A 25908-nucleotide genomic window follows, 5' to 3' on the forward strand; every position below is an offset into this window, starting at 1 on the left:
GTTTGTGCTCTTGTGCAGAGGTGAAATTCGCCCAGAGAACTTGACCTTGGTTCTATGCAGTCACCATTCCATTTTGGATCTGTCATTGAACCAAAAAGGAAAGATAATGTTGATTGCACTTTGTGAGATGCTTAATTCTTATTATCAAGACGTCAGGTATTAGGGTTCTCTAGAGAAACAGAACTAATTCCATGACCCTCCATATCTGTGGATTCTGCCTGAATGGATTCAACTAAAAATGTATATTTTTAAAATGGTGTCTGTATTGCACATGCAGTTTTTTCATTATTCCCTAAACAATATAGTATAACAACCATTCACATAAAATTTACATTGTGCTAGATAACATAAGTAATCTAGAAATTATTTAAAGTATACATCAGGATGTGCATATGTTGTCTGCAAATAATACACCATTTTATATCAAAGACTTGAGCATCTGTGGATTTTGGTGTCTGTGGGAGGTCCTGAAATTCATTCCCATTAATATCAAGGAACAACTGTATTCATCTGAGAATACAGCTTATTATAGACTCACACCTCCTATGGATGCAAAAGCCAAGAAGTCCCACAATCTGCCATCTGCAACCTAGAGAACCAAGAAAGCTGGAGGTGTACTTCAGAGTCCAAAGAGAATCAGAGGAGCAATGATCTAAGTCTGGTCTGAGTCCATAAGCCTGAGAACCAGGAGAGATGGTGTCCAAGAGAAGAGGAAGAAGGATGTCCCAACTCAAGCGGAGAGAGAAAAAGTAAGTTTATTCTGCTTTTGTTCTATTCAGATCATCAATGAATTAAAAGATGCCTGCCCACATTGGTGAAGGCAGATATTCTTTACTCAGCCTACCACTTCAAATGTAAATCTCTTCCAGAAGCTCTCTCAAGACACATTCGGAAATGTTTTGCCAGCTAGCTGGACATCTCTTAGCCAAATCAGTGTGACAAAATTAACCATCATAAGTAGGTAGAGAGGAGTGTGTTTGGAGCACATGGGATTCTCAGGTGAATTGTTCAATTCTTTCATAACTTGTAGTCAGAGAACAAGCAGAAACACTGATAGCTCAGAGTAGTAGGTAATAAAATTTCAGGTGCTGAAATGTTGTCTAACGGAAAAGGCAACACAGAATATGTGGAATAAGAATATGATAATGCAAATATCAACAACAGCCTTGTGAACTGAAATGACTTTAGTAACTGAATATATTCTCCCTTTCTTTCAAATGTATCTATATTTATAGCTATAGCTATATTCCCCTATGACTTTCCCTTAATGCAGTGCCTATGAATATTTTCTTTTTTGTCATATTATGAATATAGATATTGCTATTACTTTCCCTTAATACTTTATATATGGTGAATTTCTTATAGTTGACTATTAATAGTTTTTGGTTACAGAAAGCCAAGGAGGAATTTTGGCCAAATAAGCAGAGAATGGTTATAACTTTGAGATAGATGCTATAACTGATGGTGCATGGGTTTTCCCTTTTGGCTTCATCTCATAGTAAAGGTGGACATTTATTATGCATAGAAAGCAATGAATAGAATTTGAGTAAAGTGATATAGTGTGATGAATATGTGGATTGACAGTAACAACCTTGTATTTCTATGGTTGGAAAGCTAAATATTCCATTTCTTAGACACCCTGAAAGCTAAAGTTCTGAATTAAAATTTGGTATTATATTTTAAAATGAGGCAGATCCATATTTCTGGAATATTATGGGTAGTTAAAGTGGCTGTGACAGAAATTAGTGTTGGCAGAAATTGGACTCAATGTCTTAATGTCTAATTACCAGCCTCATGCTCCAAGAAAATGATGGCTGTGGAAGCACTGTTACAAGAGACAAAAACTGCAAACTGAACTCTGGATGACAGAAGTAGCATCCTGGTTTCTTCATGCTAGCTGTGGTCTTGTGAAATTAAAACCAAAACTTAGTGGTACCTACATAACATAAACTTCACTAGCCCAGCCAATAATTGTATAATCAGCTACCTGGTCTTTCTGTCTTGCACAGAATCCTAATCAATTTTGTTTAATATCGCACTTCTCTTGTTATATCACACACACACACACACACACACACACACACGCATACGCATACACACACACCGTGTTCAGAACTTCTTTGGAATTTATATGTAAAATTTTAAAATATGTCTTGCATATATTTTTGAGCATACTGATACGAATATAATATTCCCTGTAGACATCAAGAAAGGCTAATTATGCTGTAATTAAAAATAATCATAATATCCAGCTATAGCCAAAATGCAGTAGCAGGGACAAGATTAACTGTTCTGTATGAAACAACTAAAAGTCTGGTCAAAATACATGAAACAATGGCTCTCAAGACATGAGACATCAGGCAGTAAAGGATAACAATTGCTGTGAAATGGGAAGTGAAATGAGTCCTACTGTTTCCCCAGTTTACTGCCTGAAGACATTTTCAGCCTTTGGCTCAGGGGACAGGCAGCAGGAATCCAAGTGGAGCCAGAAAGTATCCCTTAGTTAAGGAGACTGAGACAGACATCTGGGCAGAATAAGGTGACCAAAATTTCCAGGAAAGACTAGGAAATAGGCTACTTCCCAAGAGAACACCAAAGAGCTTTAAAGTGTACCTTCAAGTTTTCATTTGAATGTTGATTAGTGCATGGCGTGGAAGGAAACTACCCAAAGACATGGAAGGAATTACAGAGATAATTAAGGGAAATAATCTATGGAGCTTACAAAGTGCCAAAGACATTGCCTGTTATCACTCACCAGAGTGGGAGTCATTCATGAGGGAGCAAGTACAGTACTTAGACTATCTTGCCTCCATCGTTAGGAAAAATTAACCCTAGACAATGCTCTTCTGCTTCTGCCTAGCACAATATTAAAATCAGATTGGAAAGAAGCAAACAATTTTTAAGATTTAAAGACATTCCTGAAAAAAGCTCAAGAATATCAATAGGAATAAAAAATTATCTGCTACCCAATAAAAATATTCAATGTCTTGTATCTAATTATCATGTATTATTTGACTTCAGAAGGTAACATTCACAGTGTCTGTCATACTCATATACAAGGAAGACAACAAAATTGTTGGGGGTGGAGAATATGTTCTTTATGTTAATAATAGTTTCAGGAGTGTATACATATATTAAAACTTATCAAATTGTACACTTCTAATACATACAGTTGTGTTAATTATATATCAATAAAGGAAATGGATGGAGTTGGAGGCCATTATTCTTAGCAAACTAACACAGGAACAGAAAACCAGTTACTGCGTGTTCTTATATAAGTGTGAGCTAAATGATGAGAACACATGAATATACAGAGAGGAACAACACACACTGGGCCCTTTTGGATAGTGGAGGGCGGGAGGAGGGAGAGGATCAGGAATAAAAATTGAGTACTAGGCTTAACACCTGGATGATGAAATAATCTGTACAACAAACCCCATGACACAAGTTTACCTATGTAACAAACCTGCATTTGTACAACCCTGAACTTATAAGTTAAAAAAAAGAAACTTGAGAGTGTTTACCTCACCCCAAGGCAACTGAGATTTTGAGCAAAAGTGTACATTTCTGCTATATTCCTTGGTATAAAAGTGGTTCTGAAAAGTTATTTGAAATAAATTCATAGAACACTTTATTTCTAAAAAAATATGAAGCCTTACATTTTTTAAATCTTAAAACTTTACTTTTTTAAAAAGGACAAAAATTAGGTCTTGAATGTGCTATAGATCTACTACTTGTCTGCAGAAAGAAAAGTGATGCAGCTGTCCATGCCATTATGCCTGAAAATGTTTACAACAGTTGTCCTTAAAGCAGGGGTGGGTTACCAGGATGGGTCATGAAGCACTGAAACATTCCATCCAACTGAGCTTTTATCATATACAGAATCTTATTACCAGAGTAAAGAGTAAAGAGAAAATACTGTGCCGCATAAGACATTTTTGTCGTATTTCATTGGCTGAAACAAGTCATATGCCAGAGCTATCTTTAACAGGAAGAGGAAATGAGTAATTGTGAAGATCACTAGTATCTACTAGAGACCATTAAAAGCCTAATTCACTCTCTAGTTGGTAATAAACTGCACTCAAACTCTTTCAGAAGTGACTCAAGAATTCACATAGTTACATCATCAAGATCAAAGTCCAGTCCTTTTGGGTGATGCCTTGTAATCATCATGTTGGAAAATGAAGTATTTTTATATTCTATCTACATTGTAGATTTATCTACATTATAGGTTAAGCCAATTGTACAATGTGGTTTCTTTTTAATCTAGATGTTTAAAAATGAAATGGAAAGTTATCTACCCACTGATACATCCCATTTACCATGGAAACTGGCACAGCATAATTCCAGACATACCAGTCCTTGGTCCATAGAAGTACTGTAATCCTATTGAGTACAGAATGTTCTTTATTAGCGTGGTGTGAAGTCTACAGTTAAGGCCTACAATTTACATGCTGTCATGACAGTAGAAGCTGGGAGGTCTTCAAATGACCCGTTTGCAACTCCTCTCTTCCACTCTACTCCAATGAATGAGATCCGCTGACCAAGAACACTCCAGATACAGGGACTATTACAATGTAGTACACTTCATTTGCCTGCCAGCCTACACAGTTATTCAAACAAGCCAATCGCATCCTCCTGTGGGAACCAGGGGTAACTTCAACCTCTTGTCACTACAAAAGCTCTTCTCAAAGACAGTGTTTGCTCACTCTGTTTCTGAGTGAAAACCTTATGTGACCTACATGACATGGTGTTCTCTTCCTCTACGATGTGAGTATGTGTGATTGACCAATTACTGTTTATCTCTTGTGCCCAGTGTTGGGCCTCATGTGTTTGGCCACTCTCATAACCCTAGTGGACAATCAAAACAATTAGTTTCTAAAGATCGTCCTTTAAAGAAGCTTCTGTCCATTTTTCTCTATGATCTTCAGTTGCTTAATCTCTACATGACTGTTGGAACGCATGATACCTTTCCATGATATTTTGCCCACTTCTGAGGTAGTCCCCAGGTATTCACTGAGTTTGTGAACTCAGTCATTCTCTGTCATCAGTGGTTTCAAACTAGTTATTATTGTCTTGAACCCCTATTTTTCTTGACAAACTTATCGAAAACCAAGTGACGCATGTTATCAGAATTTTCTTTTCTGACCTCTTTTCCAAACTTAAAAGTTAGTTAGGTATCTAATATGTCTTCCAAGTGATTGTAGGTAGCACTTTTATCAAGTGTTTCAGCACTAAGATCTGAGTTATTTTATTTTATACTCAATCAATATGTTGCAAGAATTATCTATCATCTTTAATACTCTTCTATTAAGATATTACCCTGTTTCTGTCCGTATTATTTCCATGTGAGTATGATATCTACTAGAATATAATTTGTATCATCAGCCCTCCTGATGCTATTTACCCTTTTGCTTTTTTCTTAAGTGTAATAGCTCTAGAGTCAGAAAATAAGTGTCTCAGTCAGTTTCGGATGCTATAACAAAATACCATAGACTGGATGGTTATAAACAATACAAATTTATACCTCACATTCCAGAGGCTAAAAGCCTAAGATCAGAGTGCCAGCCTGGTCAGTTTCTGGTGAGGTCCTTCTTCCAGGTTGCAGACTGCCAACTTACTGTATCCTCATATATTAAAAAAAAAGGCAAAATAAAGAGCTGGGGGTCCTTTTAATAAGAGATTTTCTAAATTTCATTTATAAGGACTCCACTTCCATGACCTAATTATCTCCCAAACACTCCCCTAATAACATCGCACTGGGGTTAGGATTTGAACATTTGAATTTGGTAGAGGGGGAACATAAATAGTCCAAAACAGTGGGTGAATAGTATATAGATTGAACCTGCTCAGTAGTGGAATGAGGACTTAATTTTCTGGTTGAATACACTCTGAGTCAAATATTAGATATATTATCTTATTTCCACTAGAAAAATGTATATTTTTAATTTTATTAAACATGGGTATGTTCTTTTTCTCAGTCCCCTTTACTCATGATATATATATATATATAAAATATAAATCTCTATAATATATATTATATGTATATATGCATATAAAATGATATCCATTATAATATAATGGATATATAATATATAATTAATATTATATACATGTATTTACTGATTCTAACAATAATGTTTCTATCACACCTAATCTTAATTCTTATGTGTGTGTGTGTTTTTTTTTCTCCTTTGGGACTCTTTATTTTATGCAGTAGAACTCTGGAAAATACAGCTGCAAGGACTATAAGAAATCATTTTGAGTAAGTTTTCACATAGAACAAGAATAATGGTTAAATTCATCAAGCTTCAGTAATCCCATGCACTTCACTACTGTACTTTAAAATATTTTTCTGTTTCATTTAGACAAAGCTAATGAGGGATTCACTGCCTAATATGTTGAATGTGATTTTGTAAAAGCACCAAAAAAAGATAAAGCCATGGACTTAGAGTAACGTGGAGTTCTGTTTACATCAATCTTTTATAATGTTATCAGCCATTCATTAAATTGTAAAAAAATAAACTTTATTTTCAGGATTTTATAGATTGTTTACACTCATACTTAAATGAAATGTGATATAAATTATAAATTAGAATCTCTAAATTGTACTTATTGTTTCATTGAAACAGGGCTCCACATACAATGTACCAGATCAAAGTGATATAACATTAAAGACTATTGTCAGACCTTTTCTGTAAGATCAAAGAAGGGATGATTTCAAATTCTGATAAAGAAACTTTTCTAATCCCCTTAGGATATCATATGTCAAGTTTTAGGTTAGAAGAAGAAGAAAATTAATACTGATTAATACTCGTCTTGAATTGGTAGGAGATTACCAAGTCACAAGCCACCAAAATGAAGTTATACAAGAAAAGATAAAATTGCAAGTTGATATTACAAATTTGAGAATATTAAAAAAAAAAAAAAAACCTTTGGCTGGGCTCGGTAGCTAATGCCTGTAATCCCAGCACTTTGGAAGGCTGAGGCAGGCGAATCACGAGGCCAGGAGATTGAGACCATCTTGGCTAACACGGTGAAACCCCGTCTCTACTAAAACTACAAAAACAAAATTAGCTGGGCGTGGTGGTGGGCACCTGTAGGTCCCAGCTACTCGGGAGGCTGAGGCAGGAGAATGGCGTGAACCCAGGAGGCGGAGCTTGCAGTGAGCCAAGATCGCACCACTGCACTCCAGCCTGGGCGACAGAGTGAGACTGTCTCAAAAAAACAAACAAACAAACAAACAAACAAACAAAAAAACTCCATGTGAATTGATGGAATTTTAAACAAAATAATATTTAAAATAATTTTATAAACAGAGTATATAAATTTTTGAAGAATTGTGCAATGCCTGTAAGGAATTATAAGTTTAAAAAATAATTGAAGTAAGTTCTAGAATCTGTAATTACATATTTTTAAATGATCAAATATTTAAATTGCTACATTGATACATAGAGCTTCTTTCAAAGATTTTCTTTTATATTCTGGAAACTAAGACTCCTAAGAAAATTAATTTTAGCTTATATTGTAAGAAAAAAATAGCCATATTATTTCCCAAGTCACTCGCTTCATGTTCTGCCCATTTGAAGAATATTAGGTAATATGTATTAGTGGCTGTCCAGTTACAATATCATGGATTTTGACTAATATAAAATATAACTTAGCAGAAAAGTAAAAGAAGATGAACTTCAAACATTTGGATAATTTTGACATTTTGTAATTAGCAAAATAGACTATTTCATTTATTTCTAAAATTATTGGCAAGGACCGAAGTAATTATACCATAATTATTAGCTGTAAAGATTCATCTCATGTCCTTTTAGAGTTGCTGCTTCAAAATGTCACCCCATAAAATATCGCACTGGGCTCTGGCTACTTAAATTTAACTTTGTATTTGGATTTTGATTTCTTAGGCCATTCATAATCACAAAATGAAGTTAAATTGTACGTTTAAGAAAAAAACAATTTTACTGAAATGTCACATGCGTGCAGAAATATGAAGATAGCATAAAGTGTAAACTGGTGTGTACAGCAGTTTATTCCTTCTATTGTTAAAGCTGTGCTTTTCCATTTTAGGCTGTTATAAATTGTGTCTTTATGAACATTCTTGAATATGTCACTTGGTGAATATAAATACACTTTTCAGGCAGAAATATATCTATAATCAGTGAACATATATACACATCTTAGAAATATATCTACTAGGTAATTACTGAGTCATAAAATATCAGTATATTCAACTTCAGTTAATACCATCAAAGAATTTTATAAACAGTGTAAAACTAATTTGCATACACAAAAGTAGTGAAAAATGGCCTACTGGCTCAACACTCTCATCACTATTTGGTTGCCATTTTTTTTCATTTTTATATGAATGTAGTATATTAACTTTCGATTTCGTGATAACTAATATAATTGAAAATATGAACACACACAGACACTCCTCTTTGATTTCCTCAGTTTTGATAGTTTTTTTTCTATTTGATTGCCTGCTTTATTGATTAAAAAGTTCAGTTGTCCATATATTCTGTATTGGAGAAACATGTGAAGATCTGTATCTCAAATATCTGCTTCAACTTCGTGGCTTTCATTTTTGCTATTTCAAGGATATATTTTGATAATCAAAAGATATTAATTTTTTATAAAGTGCTTAACTTTAATGTGATCTAATTAATAATTTTTCTTTACAGTAAACGCTATTTTTTGCCCTTTTATAAAAATACCCACCTGTTTCTAAAAATAGTTTTGTAAGTTTCCTTCTAAAAAGTTCATTAATTCTTACTGCTTGCATATATATCTATAATCTATCTAAAATAAATATATGCATACTTCTTTCTCAAGGAAGTCAGGATTTATTTTATATTTTCTTTTTTTGGAGACCGAGTCTCACTCTGTCGCCCAGGTTGGAGTGCAGTGGTGTGATCTTGGCTCACTGAAAGCTCCGCTTCCTAGGTTCATGCCATTCTCCTGCCTCAGCCTCCCAAGTAGCTGGGACTACAGGCGCCCACCACCACGCCCTGCGAATTTTTTGACTTTTAGTAGAGACGGGGTTTCACCATGTTAGCCAGGATGATCTTGATCTCCTGACCTCGTGATCCACCAGCCTCAGCCTCCCAAAATGCTGGAATTACAGGTGTGATCCACCTTTTTTTGTTTTTTGTATTTTTACTCTTGGCTAAATTAAAGGCTGTGAGATTCATAATATGATGATGTTTAAAATCAAACTTCCACAATGGCACACAAGGTCAAATACTTTATTCATAGTTTTCTTTTTTTTTTATTATACTTTAAGTTCTAGGGTACATGTGCACAACGTGCAGGTTTGTTACATATGCATACATGTGCCATGTTGGTGTGCTGCACCCATTAACTCATAATTTACTTTAGGTATATCTCCTAATGCTATCCATCCCCTCTCCCCCCACCCCACGACAGGTCCTGGTGTGTGATGTTCCCCTTCCTTTGTCCAAGTGTTCTCATTGTTCAATTCCCACCTATGAATGAGAACATGCGGTGTTTGTTTGTTTGTTTTGTCCCTGAGATAGTTTGCTGAGAATGATGGTTTCCAGCTTCGTCCATGTGCCTACAAAGGACATGAACTCATCCTTTCTTATGGCTGTATAGTATTCTATGGTGTATATGTGCCACATTTTCTTAATACAGTCTATCATTGACGGACATTTGGGTTGGTTCCAAGTCTTTGCTATTGTGAATAGTGCCACAATAAACATACATGTGCATGTGTCTTTATAGCAACATGATTTATAATCCTTTGGGTATATACCCAGTAACGGGATGGCGGGGTCAAATGTTATTTCTACTTCTAAATCTTTGAGGAATCGCCACATTGTCTTCCACAATGGTTGAACCAGTTTACAGTCGCACCAACAGGGTAAAAGTGTTCCTATTTCTCCACATCCTCTCCAGCACCTGTTGTTTCCTGACTTTTTAATGATCGCCATTCTAACTGGTGTGAAATGGTATCTCATTGTGATTTTGATTTGCATTTCTCTGATGGCCAGAGATGATGAGCATTTTTTCATGTGTCTCTTGGCTGCATAAATGTCTTCTTTTGAAAAGTGTCTGTTCATATCCTTCGCCCGCTTTTTGATGGGGTTGTTTGTTTTTCTCTTGTCAATTTGTTGGAGTTCATTATAGATTCTGGATATTAGTCCTTTGTCAGATGAGTATATTGCAAAAATTTTCTCCCATTCTGTAGGTTGCCTGTTCACTCTGATGGTAGTTTCTTTTGCTGTGCAGACGCTCTTTAATTAGATCCCATTTGTAAATTTTGGCTTTTGTTGCCATAGTTTTTGGTGTTTTAGACATGAAGTCCTCGCCCATGCCTATGCCCTGACTGGTATTGCCTAAGTTTTCTTCTAGGGTTTTTATGGTTTTAGTTCTAACATTTAAGTCTGTAATCCATCTTGAATTGATTTTTGTATAAGGTGTAAGGAAGGGATCCAGTTTCAGCTTTCTACATACGGCTAGCCAGTTTTCCCAGTACCATTTATTAAATAGGGAATCCTTTCCCCATTTCTTGTTTTTGTCAGGTTTGTCAAAGATCAGATGGATGTAGATGTGTAGTAGTCTTTCTGAGGGCTCTGTTCTGTTCCATTGGTCTATATCTCTGTTTTGGTACCAGTACCATGCTGTTTTAGTTACTGTAGCCTTGTAGTATAGTTTGAAGTCAGGTAGTGTGATGCCTCCAGCTTTGTTCTTTTGGCTTAGGATTGTCTTGGCAATGCGGGCTCTTTTTTGGTTCCATATGAACTTTAAAGTAGTTTTTCCCAATTCTGTGAAGAAAGTCATTGGTAGCTTGATGGGAATGGCATTAAATCTATAAATTACCTTGGGTAGTATGGCTATTTTCAAGATATTGATTCTTCCTACCCATGAGCATGGAATGTTCTTCCATTTGTTTGTATCCTCTTTTATTTCATTGAGCAGTGGTTTGTAGTTCTCCTTGAAGAGGTCCTTCACATCCCTAGTAAGTTGTATTCCTATGTATTTTATTCTCTTTGAAGCAGTTGTGAATGGGAGTTCACTCATGATTTGGCTCTCTGTCTGTTATTGGTGTATAAGAATGCTTGTGATTTTTGCACATTGATTTTGTATCCTGAGAGTTTGCTGAAGTTGTTTATCAGCTTAAGGAGATTTTGGGCTGAGACAATGGGGTTTTCTAAATATATAATCATGTCATCTGCAAATAGGGACAATTTGACTTCCTCTTTTCCTAATCAAATACCCTTTATTTCTTTCTACTGCCTGATTGCCCTGGCCAGAACTTCCAACACTATGTTGAATAGGAGTGGTGAGAGAGGGCATCCCTGTCTTGTGCCAATTTTCAAAGGGAATGCTTCCGGTTTTTGCCCATTCAGTATGATATTGGCTGTGGGTTTGTCATAAATAGCTCTTATTATTTTGAGATACATCCCATCAATACCTAATTTATTGAGAGTTTTTAGCATGAATGGCTGTTGAATTTTGTCAGAGGCCTTTTCTGCATCTATTGAGATAACCATTTGGTTTTTGTCTTTGGTTCTGTTTATATGCCGGATTACGTTTATTGATTTTCGTATGTTGAACCAGCCTTGCATCCCAGGGATGAAGCCCACTTTATCATGGTGGATAAGCTTTTTGATATGCTGCTGGATTCGGTTTGCCAGTATTTTACTGAGGATTTTTGCATCAATGCTCATCAAGGATATTGGTCTAAAATTCTCTTTTTTGGTTGTGTCTCTGCCCAGCTTTGGTATCAGGATGATGCTGGCCTCATAAAATGAGTTAGGGAGGATTCCCTCCTTTTCCATTGATTGGAATATTTTCAGAAGGAATGGTACCAGCTCCTCCTTGTACCTCTGGTAGAATTCGGCTGTGAATCCATCCGGTGCTGGACTTTTTTTGGTTGGTTGGCTATTAATTATTGCCTCAATTTCAGAGCCTGTTATTGGTCTATTCAGGGATTAACTTCTTCCTGGTTTAGTCTTGGGAGGGTGTATGTGTTGAGGAATTTATCCATTTCTTCTAGATTTTCTAGTTTATTTGCATAGAGGTGTTTATAGTATTCTCTGATGGTAGTTTGTATTTCTGTGGGATCGGTGGTGATATCCCCTTTATCATTTTGTATTGTGTCTATTTGATTCTTCTCTCTTTTCTTCTTTATTAGTCTTGCTAGTGGTCTATCAATTTTGTTGATCTTTTCGAAAAGCCAGCTCCTGGATTTGTTGATTTTTTGAAGGGTTTTTTGTGTCTCTATCTCCTTCAGTTCTGCTCTGTTCTTAGTTATTTCTTGCCTTCTGCTAGCTTTTGAATGTGTTTGCTCTTGCTTCTCTAGTTCTTTCAATTGTGATGTTAGGGTGTCAATTTTGGATCTTTCCTGCTTTCTCTTGTGGTCATTTAGTGTGTCCCAGAGATTCTGATATGTTGTGTCTTTGTTCTCATTGGTTTCAAAGAACATCTGTATTTCTGCCTTCATTTCATTATTTACCCAGTAGTCATTCAGGAGCAGGTTGTTCAGTTTCCATGTAGTTGAGCAGTTTTGAGTGAGCTTCTTGATCCTGAGTTCTAGTTTGATTGCACTGTGGTTTGAGAGACAGTTCGTTATAATTTCTGTTCTTTAGTTTTCAACTGATCTAAGTGGCTAGAAAGTCTTGGCTTGATTGCATGACTAAAAGGACATAAAAACTGTGTTACGAGATTCGGCGTTAGTCTCCTCCAAAAACCAAAATTCTACATATAAATCTTGAGGGATTAATTTAGAAATAGAGGGCAGACCATATGTTAATAAATACCATGGGAAGCTTACTCAGGAGAAGTTTTAAGGACCCTCAATGCTTTCCTGCACGCTATCTTTCAACTCCACATTCTTTGCCTTTAAGTAAAAGCCCGTATATTTTGTGGAGTCTGATATGTCCTTCTGAATATCGAAATGTAGGAATATTTATATAATTTCAGTTCTATTTCCAGTTTTGTGAAAAAATGATGAGACCACAGTTGAGTATCTAAAATGAAAAAATAAAGCTGAATTTATAACTTACTCTAGTAAGTCACATACTTATTATATAGAGTTAGATACATGCAGCTCAATCACAGTATTCCAATCAGAGAAGACTGCTGATTTTAATAGGGTTTTGTTAAGCATGAAGATTAGGGAATGGTAAACTTTCATAAGTAAAAATGAGTAGACATCATTTACAGAAGCATAGATGAATGGCATTAAGAGGTGTGTTTATTGGAGGGAATTCTCCACTGGTTGGCTTTCAGAAGTGGGAGGATGCCATTGATTGGTGTGCACTGAGGTGATTTGCCTTTGAAGAACAGAAGTGGTTTAATATCCATCTTGTCTGCTGTTCTGTGTTTCTCACCTCTCTCTCTCTCTTTCTCTCTCTCTCTCCTCTCCCTCTTTCCCCCTTCTTCCCACTTCCCCGACTCTCAAATATAGTTTGCAAGCTTGTCCCCTGCAAATTTCATGTTGAAATGTAACCCCCAGTGTTGGAGGTTGGGTCTGGTAGGAGGCATTTGGTTCGTGAAGGCAGATTCTTTATGAATGGCTTACTGCTGTCTTCACGATAGTGAATGAGTTCGCACCAGATCTTGTTGGTTAAAGTGTGTGGCACCTCCTTCTCTTCTATTCCTACTTTCACCAGGTGACATACTGGCTCCCCTTTTGCCTTCTGCTATGTTTGTAAGCTTCCTTAGGTCCTCACCGGAAACAGATGCCAGCACTACATTTCCTGTACACCCTGAAGAACCATGAGCCAATTAAGCTTCTTTTCTCTATGAATTACCCAGCATCATGTATTCCTTAATAGTAATGCAAATGGCCTAATGCTCTGTGTGTGTGTGTGTGTGTGTGTGTGTGTGTGTATGTATGTATTGCCAAGACACTCATCACTGGTCAGTCATTACAAAAGGGAAAAATGATCTAGGGCAAATATGCTAATCTTGTTGTTTACATAGTTTTCATGCTAATCCTATTGTTTACATAGATTTCGTGTTTGTGCAACACTAGAATGATAAATATATGGCTTTAGAAATATTCTGTAATTTAAGTTATTTTCAATTCATTTGTATGTCACATATCTTTTCCTCTTCTTTTTACTGTTCCAGGAAGTATTAACACTAGTAGTAATTTATAACCATAGTAATTTAAATTGTCATTATAAAGAATATACAGATATGAAAAATATAAAAGATATTGATAAGAAATAACATGGCTTACATCAATAAAATAAAATAAAATAAAAACAGCATCGGGAAACCAGAGACCTACTTCTTAACTGCCACTGTCAGATTCATGTAACACCTCGAGACTTTTCCATGTTTATATATTGACATTAGGTTTAAACAATTTTTCAGTCCCATGAACACTTTTATATGCTTTAATCCTAAAATTAGTAAAGTGAAGAAACAGTCAGAATCTGGACCTAAAATGTGCCTATGATTATAAAAATAAAGGGTTAGTATTACAAATCATAAGGAAGGAAAGGAGGGAGGGAAAAAATAAAGAAAAAAGAAGACAAAAGGACACAAAGCTGATTTATTATTTATTTGCCCAGATGATACAGAGAAAAAACATGGAAAGGAAATACATAAAAGTGAGCTATGATGGATTATTCAAAGATTATCTCCTGTTACGTTATTAAAAAATCTCCAACCAGCCAACTCTCTAGACTTAGCTGCTTAAAGTAAGCCCCAGAATCAACTCAGTGCTGCATTTAATACACTGATCAAATCTGCCACATGGAAAAAATAAGAACAACCTCATCTAACTTATACTGCTTGCTATCTTAAAATGTAATGGTCCTATTGATCATAAAGGAATAATTTTCATTTCATTTCACCGTAAGTTTTATATGGAAAACAATCCTCAATAGTCCTGTAACAAAGGGCTTTCTTCCCCCTCTACATACTTCTCCTAATATGCTCCTTGAAGTATTGTGTTGGGATTTTCATTTAAAGAAAATATGTCTTTGAATTTTGAACAGACTATTAAAATAACTATAAACTTAACAGAGCAAAAGAGTTTTGAAAATGTTCATATTCTGTTTATTTTATGCCATCACTCTAAAATGTTCATTAAGTGGCATAAAATTAAAATGAAAATGTTCATCCAGTAAACTGATAAGCTCCAGAAACTGATGTGTGTGTGTGTGTGTGTGTATGTGTGTGTGTGTGTTTATGTGTGTGTGTGTATGTGGTCTATATTGTAGCCATTGGGACAATTAGATGAAAAGATTTTGAGGTTTAAAAGTACTAATTTTCCCTCTTCAGAACTGCAGTTGCATATCTTTTAAAAACATTTTTAAGTGCCAAAAAATAGAGATAAAACCAGAAATGAGCAAGAAATTAAATCTGCATATTTAGTATTGCTTGAAGATAATATAACCATTACAAATGTTATTTAGGCATTAGTTTTGGAAGGAATCAAAAAGTTTTTTTAGTAATAAACTTTTTCATCTGATAGTAATAAAATGATCAGTAGAGTTAAAATATGATGAGATGGTTAATGTCTGAAGATAAATTGATGTTTCATAGTCTGCCATACTTATGTATGGGGCAACACAGGAACTCAAAGACTCTATCGTAACAAAGTCACAAAAACAATTGCCTAAAATAAAACAAAACAATCAAAATAGCAAAATAAAATAGGAAGTGGGCCAGTGCTCAGACACATACACCCCCCCAATGCACACACGTTATATTTTTAATTATTATTTCGATTGACATACTGTAATTGTACATTTTTATGAAGTCTAATTTGATGTTTCAATACATATCTACATTGGGCAATTATAAAATCAGTTATATAATGTATCCATCACCTCACACATTTATCATTTATTTGTGGTAAAAACATTCAAAAGTCTTTTTTTCTAGTTATTTTGTAATATACAATACCTTGCTAATAACCATCTGTCACCCTGCTGTTCAGTAGAACACAATAATTTATCCCTCCTTAGTCACTTTTTACCTTTTGACCAATGTTTTTCCAACCCTCCCTCTCCTCTTTGCTCCCGGTTTCAGGTAACTATCGTTCTACTCTTTGCTTCTACAATATCAACAATTTTATTTCTACTTTTTTTGAGATTCAACATAGGAGCAAAATTATGCACTATTTGTCTCTCTGTGACTGTCTTACTTCACTTAACATATGTCTTGCAGGTCTTTAATGTTGTTTCAAATTGTAGGATTTCATTATTATTTATGCCTCAGTCATATTTCATTGTGTATTGTGATGGTTAATACTGAGTGTCAACTTAATTGGATTGAATCATGCAAAGTATTTATCCTGAGTTTGTCTGTGAGGGTGTTGCCAAAGGAGTTTAACATTTGAGCCAGTGGACTGGGAAAGGCAGACCCACCCTTAATCTGGGTGGGCACCATCTAATTAGCTGCCAGCATGACCAGAATATAAAGCAGTCAGAACAATGTAAAAAGTCTAGACTGGCTTAACCTCCCAGCCTACATATTTCTTCCATGCTGGATGCTTCCTGCCCTTGAACAATGGACCCCAACTTCTTCAGCTTTGGGACTTGGACTGGCTTCCCTGCTCCTCACCTTGCGGATGACCTGTTATCAGACCTTGGGATCCTGTGAGAAAATACTATTTAATAAACTCCCCTATATATACATACATATATACATCCTATTAGTTTTATTCCTCTAAAGAACCCTAACTAATACAGATTTTTTTTTACTAGGAGTTGTTCTGGAGGAACATAATATTAAGGATGAAGGTCTTTCATTGGTTTTGGGGTTTCTGGAGTTGGCTGCTTAATGTGAATAGACCCAAAATGCTAAGGATTCTATGTCTAATAGTATGGAGAACACTGGTAGTCCTTTGTGTGACTGTTTACAGAGTTACGCAAAATAAATGCATTTGACACTTCTGATTCACTGCCTATGAAAGACAAAGAGTTTAGTGAGTTTATACATAATACCTCTGACTATATATGGAGAACCAAAGAACATAATGAAGTTGGTTGGTTGCTCCTAAGTTCACTGGAAAAAGTGATGAAAGAAAATGATGAACTTAGGGATTCTAACTCCCGGCTTCAGAAGCAGATACTGAGCTTAAATCTGCTAAGATTGCCCTGAGTGAGAGTCTTATCTCCTGTAAAGAAAGAGCTGAAAATGTGGAAAAACAGATGTGAGTTCTTATCATGCAAGTGGCTGACCTGCAATGAAAGATGCATGCACCAGCCTCGTCTTCTGTTAAAGTGAGGGCATTGATTGGAAAAGAATGGGACCCTCAAACTTGGAATGGGGATGTGTGGAAGGACCCTGATGAAGCTGGGGACACTGAGCTTGTAAACTCTGAGGAAACTTTTTTGCCAGAAGCAACAGCTTCCCTATCCCCAATAGTGGCAACATCCCCTCCCTGACCCATGCTGCCATCAGCCTTTCCACCTTTGCATGAGTTGGTAAATCCTGTGCTGCCTGAGGCAACAGTGATAGCCTCCCTTGAGGCAGCTTCCAGGTAAGATAATGTTGATTCTCCCCAGGAGCCACCCCAAACACACCTGATTGCTTCTAGACCTATAACTATACTAAAGTCCCGATGAGCCCCTAAGAGGTGAGGTTCAGAGTGTGACCCATGAGCAAGTATGCTACACTTAAAAATAACTGCTTGATTTTTCTAATTTACATGAGCAGAAATCTGGAGAATAGGCATGGGGATGGATATTAAGGGTGTAGGATAATGGTGCAAGGAACATATATTTGGATCAGGCTGAATTTATTGATTTGGGGCCACTAAGTAGGGATTCTGCATTTAATGTTGCAGCTCAAGGAGTTAAAAAAGGTTCTAATAGTTTATTTGTTTGGTTAGCTGAAATGTTAATTAAGAGATGGTCCACTGTGATCAAGCTGGAAATGCCTGATCTCTCTTGGTTTAGTGTAGAGGGAGGGATCCAAAGGCTTAGGGAGATTGGGATGCTGGAGAGGATTAGTCACTTTAGACCTATTCATCCCATCTGGGATGGTCCAGAAGATACACCCTTGACCAGTGCTTTGCAAAATAGATTTGTGAGGGTGGCACCTCCATCTTTGAAGAACATTATAATTGTTCTTCTCTGTATGTCAGATCTAACAGTGGCAACTGCAGTCACTCAACTACAAAATTTGAATATAATGGGAATAATTGAATCCCTAAGTTGCAGGGGCTAAGTGGTGGAACTCAACCATCAAAGGCAAACTGGACATAGCTACCGAAATGGACAGCAGAGGCAAAGCAACATTCAGAATAGTCTGACTCTTGTAGAGCTCTGGAATTGGCTAATTAATCATGGTGTTCCTGGAAATGAAATTGATAGGAAGCCTACTGCATTCCTACTTAATTTATATAAGCAGAAAACTTCCAAGTTGAATGGACAAAAGACTAATTTGAAATAGAAAACAGAGAATCACAGTCCCTCAATCAATTTCCAGAGTTAAGCCTGTTTACAGACCTAGAGACACTAGAATGAAGGGAAGGCCAAGTCCCGTTGAGGAAGGATCTCACTACTCTAGTGACAATTTATGCTGTTAATCTTTCTCCAATCCCCCCTGCAAGGAGACATCTGGCCTTTTACCAGGGTAACTGTGCACTAGGGGAAGGGAAATGATCAGGCAATTGGGGGACTACTGGACACTGGCCCTCAGCTGACATTGATTCCAGGGGACCCAAATTGTCGTAGTGGTCCTCCAGTTAAAGTAGGGGCTTATGGAAGTCAAGTAATTAACGGAGCTTTAGCTCAGGTCTGACTTACAGTGGGTCCAGTGCGTCCCAAGTCTTATCCTGTGGTTAATTCTTCAATGCCAGAATGCATAATTGGCATAGATGTAATTAGCAGCTGGCAGAACCACCACACTGGCTCCCTGACTGGTAGAGTGAGCACTATTATGGTGGGAAAGGCCAAATGGAAGCCATTAGGGCTGCCTCTACCTAGAAAAATCGTACTACAAAAGCAATACCATATCCCTGGAGGGATTGATGGTGTCACCATCAAGGACTCGAAAGACACAGGGGTGGTGATTCCCACCACATCCCCATTTGACTCTCCTATTTGGCCTGTACAAAAGACAGATGGATCTTCAAGAATGATGGTGGATCATTGTAAGCTTAACCTAGTGGGTACTTGAATTGCAGCTAGTGTAGCAGATGTAGTTTCATTGCTTGAGCAAATTAACACATCTTCTGGTACCTGGTATGCAGCCATTGACTTGGCAAATGCCTTTTTTTCTCCATTCCTGTTCATGCGGCCCACAGAAGCAATATACCTTCAGCTGGAAAGGCCAGCAATATACCTTTGCCGTCCTACCTCAGGAGTATATCAAGTCTCAAGCTTTGTGTCATAATCCTTTTGGAAGATAACTTGATTGCTTTTCACTTCCATGAGATATCACACTTGTCCATTACATTGATTACATTATGCTGATTGGATCCAGTGAAGGAGAAGTAGCAAACACAGTGAACTCATTGGTGAGACATTTGTGTACCAGAGGATGGGAAATAATTCCAACTAAAATTCAGGGACCTTCCACTTGAGTAAAATGTCTAGGAGTACAGTGGTGTGGGGCCTGTGGAGTCATTCCTTCTAAGGTGAAGGATAAGTTACTGCACTTGGCTCCTCTTACAACCCAGAAAGAAAAATGCTTAGTGTGCCTCTTTGGATTTTGGAGGCAACACATTCCTACCACTTCATGGTATTCCATGAAGCATTGCCTCTGACCATGACACTCACTTTACAGATAAAGAATTGTGGCAGCACACTCATGCTTATGGACTTCACTGGTCTTACCATATTGTCCATCATCCTGAAGCAGCTGGACTGATAGAAGAGTGGAATGGCCTTTTGAAGTCAAAATTACAATGCCAACTAGGTGACAATACTTTGCCTGGCTGGGGCTAAGTTCTTCAGACGGCCGCATATGCTCTAAATCAGCGTCCAATATATGGTACGGTTTCTCCCATAGCCAGGATTCACAGGTCCAGGAATCAAGAGATGGAAGTGGAAGTGGCACCACTTAGCATCACCCCTAGTGATCCACTAGCAAAGTTTTTGCTTCCTGTTCCCACGACATTAAGTTCTGCTGGCCTAGAGGTCTTAGTTCCAGAGGGAGGAATGCTGCCACCAGGAGAGGCAACAATGATTCCATTAAAGTGGAAGTTAAGATTGCCACCTGGACACTTTGGACTCCTCCTACCTTTAGGTCCACATGCTAAGAAGAAAGTCATATTGTTGGCTGGGGTGACTGACCTGGACTATCAAGATGAAATCAGTCTACTACTCCACAATAGAATAAGGAAGCGTAAGCATGGAACACGGGAGATTCATCAGGTCATCGCTTAATACTACCATGCCCTGTGATTAAAGTCAATGGGAAACTACAACAGCCCAATGAAGTCAGGACTACAAATGGCCCAGACACTTCCGGAATGAAGGTTTGGGTCACACCACCAGGAAAAGAACCACAGTATGTAGCAAAACATACTTGAACTTAGAAACATACTAAGAAGATAAGACATAAGCATAAATCTAATTATTATAATGCTTTAAAATATAGAAAATGATGTGTCACATTGGAATTGGCACAAATAAATGTTAATTTATCAGAGAGGTTTTGATTTTGATGGGCATGTGGAAGAAGAATCAAACAGACATATTCCAGATTTCCTATGGACACTTCCATGTATTTATTCTTGTTGCCTGCTCTGTTCTCTTGAATCTAAACTTGTAAGACATCAAGTTTAAAATGTCCAATTCTGAATCCTCTCCTCCACTTCCAATAAGTTGACAAATATTGTTAATTACTTCTCATTATACCTTTTCTCCACTGCCTCTATGTTCATTAGTTCAAAAAGTAACTATTTAGCCCTAGGGATTATGCTATACGAAAGGGAGATTTGACAGTAAAATACGGTAAACAGGATTGAAGGACTCAGAGCTACATGTACTGTTTTTGCTAGAATTTTTGATCTAGCTCATTGTTTGATCTTACTTTATTTCCTGATTGCATGTACAAAACTTTATGTACCTTTATTAATGTTATGTGCATAGTTTCTTCTTCTTCTTTTTTTCTCTTCTAATAAAAATTGACAAAATATATTCACTGTCATATTATGTTGTTTTATATAAGTCTAATATTATTATCAACTATTTTTTTCAGTGAGTAATGCCAGACCACAAGGTATCAATCTATATGATAGAGGGGAGGTGATCTATTTAGTGGAGGATTAACCCAGCCATATCATCACTTGAAAAATTTAATGCAAGTCAATTATCAGTTAAAGAAAATCGGATGCAGAAAAAAATATAGAAAAAAATCCAATCAGTGTGGTGGCATTGTTAGTACATGCAGCAGTTTCAAACCTTAGGACTTATAATTAATTGTTTTTTATTTCCAACTTTTAAATACAGGGGGACACGTGAAGTATGTGCAGGTTTGTTACATAGGTAAACGTGCCATGGTGGTTTGCTGCACAGATCATCCCATCAACCAGGTATTAAGTACAGCATCCATTAGCTATTTTTTCCTGATCTGCTCCCCACTTCCAACTCACACCCTCCAAGAGGACCCAGTGTATGTTGTTCCCCTACATGTACATGTGTTCTCATCATTTAGCTGCTATTTATAAGTGAGAAGACATACTATTAGATTTTTCTGTTTCTGCATTAGTTTTCTAAGGATAATGGCCTCCCGCACCATCCGTTCTTTTTTGTGGCTACATAGTATTCCATGGTGTATAATGTATCACATTTATGCAGTCTATCTCATTGATGGGCATTTAAGGTGATTCCATGTCTTTGCTGTCATAAATAATGCTGCAATGGGCATATACATGCATATATCTTTATAATAGGACAATTTATATTCCTTTGGGTATGTACCTATTAATGGGGTTGCTGGGTTGAATGGTATTTCTGCCTCTAGGTCTTTGAGGAATCATCACACTGTCTTCCATAATGGTTGAACTAATTTACATTCTCACCAGCAGTTTAAACGTGTTCCTTTTTCTCCACAACCTTGCCGGCATCTGATTTTTTTTTTTACTTTTTGATAATAGCCATTCTGATTGGTGTGAGATGGTATCTCATTGTGGTTTTGATTGGCATTTCCCTAATGATCAGTGATGCTGAGCTTTTTTTCATATGTTTGTTGGCCACATGTATGTCTTCTTTTGAGAAATCTCTGTTCCTACCCTTTGACAGTTTATTAATGGTGTTGTTAGTTTTTTTCTTGTCAATTTGTTTAAGTTCCATATAGATGCTGGATATTAGACCTTTGTCACATGGAGATATTGCAAAAATTTTCTCCCATTCTCTAGCTTATGTGTTTACTCTGTTGATAGTTTCTTTTGCTGTGCAGAAGCTCTTTAGTTTCATTATATCCTATTTGTAAATTTTTTGTTCTGTTGCGATTGCTATTGGCATCTTTGTCATGAAATCTTGCCTGTGCCTAGGTCCTGAAAGGTATTGCCTAGGTTGTTTTCCAGAGTTTTTATACTTTTGGGTTTTACATTTAAGTCTTTAATCCATCTCGAGTTAATTTTTCTATATGGTGCAAAGAAGGAGTCCTGTTTCAATTTTCTGTATATGGCTAGCAGGTTATCCCAGCACCATTTATTAAATAGGGAATCATTTTCTTACTGCTTGTTTTTGTCAGATCTGTCAAAGATCAGATGGCTGTAAATGTGCAGTCTTATTTCTAGGCTCTCTATTCTGTTCCACTGGTCTATGTGTCTATTCTTGAACCAGTACCATGCTGTTTTGGTTAGTGTAGCCCTGTAGTATAGTTTGAAGTTGGGTAGTGTGATGACTCCAGCTTTGTTCTTTTCGCTTAGATTTTCTTAGCTACTTGGGCTCTTTTTTGGTTCCCCTTTCATTAAGACGTTTTTATTGTAAAAAATTAATGGAGAGGTAATGGAAATAGGAATAAGTTTTCATAGCTACACAATCATACTCAAACACAAATTATTTTTGGTCAATAAGGTTAATGTTTATTCTGAACACTATGTTTGATTATGATTGTGTAGCTATGGAAACTTATTCCTATTTCCCTTATCTTTCTGTGAATCTTTACAATAAATATCTCTTAAGAAATCCTTCTGTATACAAATTGGAATAGACAGATATACTAATTATGAAAATATTATCCTTTGTAGAAAATTAAGAAATGTAGCATATATACTAAAAGGGTATAAGATTAGCAATAATTATTTAGGGAACTTACTGCCTCTGCTTACATTGTAATTGCATCTCTTCCCTGGTCAAGTTGTTTAACTTATATAAGCCTCAGTTTCTACATCTGTAAAGTCATACAACACTTATGATAAAGTAGCATATGTGGCATACAGGGTCAGGTCTATCATGTAAAATATTATTATTGCTGTTATTATTGTTAATGTTATTTTGTTATCAGTAATTTCTTTCCCAAGAAACAATCATTTTAATAATTATTTATTTTGGAAAGCAAAAATATAGAGATGTAGAAATAAACATACGATTATAATATATCAATATATACATTTTGGAGAAAAAGTATAAAAATATCAATTTTCACAACTTTTTTAAATCATAAAATAGTTTTTTTCTCTGTTTCTGAGATTTTATTATGCTGTTTAATGTGTAATGAAAAAAATTTAAAAATTGAAAGAGGACAAGATAATCTCTCTCTATATATATGTATATTTATTCAGGAAGATGGAAGGAGGGGTGAAAATTAATTTTTTTAAGTAAACTTGGTGGGAGCAGAAAAGAAAAGGGATCCTGTGGAGTGAATGTAATGAATTAAACTTTGAAAATGATGGTGAAGAGCCATGATAAATTATTTTCTTATGAATCAAACAATGTCACTTCCTTCAAGAGTCTATAAGAAAGATTACAATCAATCCTTAACATTTCTTAGAGTAATCAAACTTTTCACTTCACTTTCTGTGCTTGGGTTTATTTATTTATTTTATTATACTTTAAGTTTTAGGGCACATGTACACAACGTGCAGGTTAGTTACATATGTATAAATGTGCCATGTTTTGTGTGCTTCACCCATTAACCCGTCATTTAACATTAGGTATATCTCCTAATGCTATCCATCCCCCCTCCCCCACCCCACAACAGGCCCCAGTGTGTGATGTTCCCCTTCCTGTGTCCATGTGTTCTCATTCTTCAATTCCCACCTATGAGTGAGAACATGCGGTGCTTGTTTTTTTGTCCTTGAGATAGTTTGCTGAGAATGATGGTTTCCAGCTTCATCCATGTCCCTACAAAGGACATGAACTCATCATTTTCTATGGCTGAGTAGTATTCCATGGTGTATATGTGCCCATTTTCTTAATCCAGTCTATCATTGTTGGGCATTTGGCTTGGTTCCAAGTCTTTGCTATTGTGAATAGTGCCTCAATAAACATATGTGTGCATGTGTCTTTATAGCAGCATGATTTATAATCCTTTGGGTATATACCCAGTAATGGGATGGCTGGGTCAAATGATATTTCTAGTTCTAGATCCCTGAGGAATCGCCACAATGACTTCCACAATGGTTGAACTAGTTTACAATCCCACCAACAGTGTAAAAGTGTTTCTATTTCTCCACATCCTCTCCAGCACCTGTTGTTTCCTGACTTTTTAATGATCGCCATTCTAACTGGTGTGAGATGGTATCTCATTGTGGTTTTGATTTGCGTTTCTCTGATGGACAGTGATGTGCAAAAATCACAAGCATTCCTATACACCAATAACAGACAGAGAGCCAAATCATGAGTGAACTCCCATTCAAAATTGCTTCAAAGAGAATAAAATACATAGGAATACAACTTACAAGGGATGTGAAGGACCTCTTCAAGGAGAACTACAAACCACTGCTCAATGAAATAAAAGAGGATACAAACAAATGGAAGAACATTCCATGCTCACGGGTAGGAAGAATCAATATCATGAAAATAGCCATACTTCCCAAGGTAATTTATAGATTCAATGCCATCCCCATCAAACTACCAATGACTTTCTTCACAGAATTGGAAAAAACTACTTTAAAGTTCATATGGATTCAAAAAAGAGCCTGATTTGCCAAGTCAATCCTAAGCCAAAAGAACAAAGCTGGAGGCATCACACTACCTGACTTCAAACTATACTACAAGGCTACGGTAACCAAAACAGCATGGTACTGGTACCAAAACAGAGATATAGACCAATGGAACAGAACAGAGCCCTCAGAAAGAATACTACACATCTACAGCCATCTGATCTTTGACAAACCTGACAAAAACAAGAAATGGGGAAAGGATTCCCTATTTAATAAATGGTACTGGGAAAACTGGCTAACCATATGTAGAAAGCTGAAATTGGGTTTATTATTTACTTTGTTCAATTTGACATTCTGCTGAAACTAAGTTGCAGCGTTGACTTCATGAAATAGAATGCTTGCAGATGGAATACTAATTTCAAAAAGTAAAAACATTTTAGAAATGTATCATCTATTGTGCCAAATAGTGTTCCACAGAGATTCACAGGAAAGTCTTTTAGGTAAAAATGAAATTTAGAAAGGAAAAATCTGGAAACATAAACATATCAAAACTGCAAAATGAAATTGCCATAGAAAGAAAAGTGTGCTGGGATATAGAGAGATAACTGATGTGTAATAAAATTGTTTTTAAAAAAGAATAAGGCACAAAGAAAAAATTAATTATAGAAACTATATTAATAAATGTTAGATAAATAGAAACTAGATTTAAAAAAAAACAAATCATTTGGAGGCCAGAAATCACAAAATTAAAATTCAAGTGACAAACTGAAAAAAATATTTAAATATACGGAACAAAAATCAGCAATGTCTTTTGCATTTTATAAGAACGTTAAAATAATAGACCTTTCAATTTTATATTTGGAAAAGTAACAAAAACTATCTTTCAAAATATGGTGCAG

At 36.2% G+C, this 25908-nt stretch overlaps 1 long non-coding RNA gene across 2 annotated transcripts in view; it reads left to right on the forward strand.

Moving 5' to 3' along the window:
• Positions 1-505: 505 nt before the first annotated feature.
• LOC117976610 (uncharacterized) overlaps positions 506-25908 on the forward strand; it is a 136286-nt gene continuing 110883 nt past the window's right edge. The window contains exon 1 of one of the 2 annotated variants that reach the window (XR_008624819.2): positions 506-749. This is a non-coding gene — a long non-coding RNA (uncharacterized LOC117976610). The remainder of the gene's footprint in view (positions 750-25908) is intronic. The other variant, XR_008624818.2, reaches the window with a different exon arrangement.

Source organism: Pan paniscus, chromosome 1 (genome assembly GCF_029289425.2).
Source record: "Pan paniscus chromosome 1, NHGRI_mPanPan1-v2.0_pri, whole genome shotgun sequence".
Lineage (NCBI taxonomy): Eukaryota > Metazoa > Chordata > Mammalia > Primates > Hominidae > Pan > Pan paniscus.